Consider the following 3212-nt stretch of genomic DNA (forward strand, 5'->3'; position numbering starts at 1 on the left):
TCCCCCCTCGTCCTTCTCTTTGTTAAACTAGACATACCCAATTCCAGCAACCGTTCCTTATATGTTTTAGCCTCCAGTCCCCTAATCATCTTTGTTGCTCTTCTCTGTACTCTTTCTAGAGTCTCAACATCTTTTTTACATCGTGGTGACCAAAACTGGATGCAGTATTCCAAGTGTGGCCTTACCAAGGCATTGTAAACTGGTATTAACACTTCATGTGATCTTGATTCTATCCCTCTGTTAATGCAGCCTAGCACTGTGTTGGCTTTTTTGGCAGCTGCAGCACACTGCTGGCTCATATTTAAGTGATTGTCCACTAGGACTCCGAGGTTCCTCTCACAGTTACTACTATTGAGCAAGGTACCCCCTATACTATACCTGTACATTTGGTTTTTCTTGCCTAAATGTAGAATATCATTTCTCTATCTTTCTTTTCAGTATACCAAAAATCAACGTTGTCCTTTCTTTCTTTTTTGTAACATCAGAATTCAATTTTCTACTCTAAAGTTACCAAATTAGTTCTTTTAGAAAAAGATAGTTACCATTTTTAATGTTTTCATAATTAATGAAGTTACCTTATCTTAATATCAACTAAGTTACCCCCGTTTCAGAATAACAAGACTGGTTTTTATAATCAAGGAAAATAAAACTATTAAAAAGTGTTTTAGTTTTTAGAAACACTGTATTTTTAATAGTTTTCAGCTTTCCTGTTTGTTTGGTTTTTTTTAAAACAACATTTCATAAGGAAGGCAGAAGACCCTAAGCAAACCTTTTATATAGTTGAATAATAGATGAAGACAACGTGAAATCTGCTTAAAAATTAAACATTCTTAAATTATTAACCATTCTATTTTTCTAATTCTTAAACACATTTTCAAAATGTTGCAAGTATGCATAGTACATTTCATTTTCACAGCACCCTATTACTAACAGTTCTAATAACTACAACTAGAGGCTTCCCTTACTTTATGCTAGGGTTGCGTTCCTTGAAAATCTCACATAAAGTATACCAGAGGGGAAAAAACGGGCTTGAAAGGCATGGTGTTAAATTCTGTAACCCAAATGCAATGACAAATTTGTTCATAATTTTTTAGAGCCTTCTACTTAAGCTCTCAGAATAACAGAATATCAGAGTGGGGACAGACTTTGGAGGTCTTCTGGTCCAACTCTCTGCTCAAGCAGGAGACCCTATACCATTTCAGACAAATGGCTGTCCAATCTCTTCTTTAAAATCTCCAGTGTTGGAGCACCCAGTGTTTGGAGGCAAGTCATTCTACTGATCGCTCCAACTGTCAGGAAACTCCTCCTTAGTTCCAGGTTGCTTCTGTCCACAATTAGTTTCCATCCATTGCTTCTTGTTTTGCCTTCTGGTGCTTTGGAGAATAGGTTGACCCCCCCTCTTCTTTATGGCAACCCCTTAGATACTGGAACACTGCTAAATATCATCCCTAGTTTTTCTTTTCATTAAACTAAACATACCCAATATTACTCAAACAAGTTTTCTTCCTTGTCTTGCATTTATTAGCATTGTTTCATCTTTATCAGCACTTCTTGCAATATTTCACATACAAGTACTCCTCATTTACCAACTATATTTGTTCTGTTACGACAGTGTTGGAAAAAAAGAACTTTTATAGCCCATTTACAACTATTTACCAGCTTCGCAGTATCTCATAGTCACATGAGTGCCATTACAGTTAATCTGCATTGTCCTGTGCCTAATCTGAAATTTCCTTTTTCTTTCTCCTCTTGCAGAAAGATTGCAGAGAGGGATTACAAAAGTAAGTTATTTGCTCTTCTATACATCAAAAGCAATGTGATCAATATGCCAACTCAGGACTGATAGCTGCGGGCATGTTACACAAACAGCTTACAGTACTCTCTTGAAATCTCTTTCTCTCTAATCCCTCCTCTCGGCTGGAGAACGGCAAGAAAAAAAGCAAGTGATCTCTGTAGGTAATGTCTCCTTTGTGTGACCCTTCCGCCTTGCAGAGATTTCAAGAGAATGAGCTGTTCACCCTTCCACATATTGAAATCAATGTGATCACACCAGCAGTGAGAAAGGATCAGGCAAAGGAGAGATCAGAAATCACTTGCTTTTTTTCTATCTCCACTCCCACAGACCAGAGACAAAGGGATTTCAAGAGAGTAACTTGCTTTTGTAGCGTGCCCACGGCTCCCAGTTCCAGGCTATGGTGTGATTGCATTGTTTTTAATATATACAAGACAATAAGTAGGCAGTTGAGCATTCCAAAGAATGAGCAGTTAGGAAGCAAACAAAAGCTGAAGGTGTGAAACTAACTACTCTTGTCTCTTTCTAACTGGAAAGTACAATTGTAGTCATGTGATTTCCAACTTTAATGCAGAGGTCCCCAAACCCAGGTCTGTGGCATGCTAGAAACCAGGCTGCGCAAACAAGCAAAGCCCCATCCGCGGGATGCAGGTAGCATGCAGAACCACACCCTCTCCAGTCTGCAGAAAAATCTCTCTCCACAGAACTGGTCCCTGGTTCCCAAAAGGTTGGGGGTTGCGGGCTTAGTGGGAGTTGCGGGTCCTAATTAGGATCATTAAGCAAAGACTATCTGTAATATGTTAAAAGCTCATTCTAGGGCTGAGGGATTTTCACCCGTTGTAGGTAAATATTTTATCTCCAACTTAGTTTTTAACATCAGTGAGGTCTTTTTCCTTTTCAGTAAGGGAGTTGGACAAAATGTTGATAACCACTTTAACACCATAATAACAGCACTAGCTATTGCACTAGGGAACAGAGTCATAAATACAAATAGAACTGCACAACATGATAGCAAATGCTTAAGCAAGGGCAAAAGGGGAGTTTGGTGGGAAAATGTTTAAGTGCTTTTGGCAAGAAAAACTTTGGTACAAATGGATAATGCTGAGACAAATCACATAATAGTATTTTTTTTCATAAAGTGAATTCTTAGGTGAAAATGACCAATTGCATCATAGTGAATTGGCATAAAGAAAAGAAAACCTGTAGTTTTTTTTATCTACACTACAGTGTTTAATTATGTTTCCAGTTAAAAGTTTCTTTCAATTGAGCTGATTATACAATTGCTAGAATTTTGCTACATGCTGATTTAGACATTTAATACACTTTTTCATTGTTTTTATTGAACTATGATTAACAAGCAATATCAGGTAACTACATTAACGTAAATCCAAAATGCATACAGAAAAAAATAAAAAGTTTA

The sequence above is a fragment of the Protobothrops mucrosquamatus genome, unplaced genomic scaffold (assembly GCF_001527695.2).
Source record: "Protobothrops mucrosquamatus isolate PMUCROS unplaced genomic scaffold, P.Mucros_1.0 scaffold_123, whole genome shotgun sequence".
Lineage (NCBI taxonomy): Eukaryota > Metazoa > Chordata > Lepidosauria > Squamata > Viperidae > Protobothrops > Protobothrops mucrosquamatus.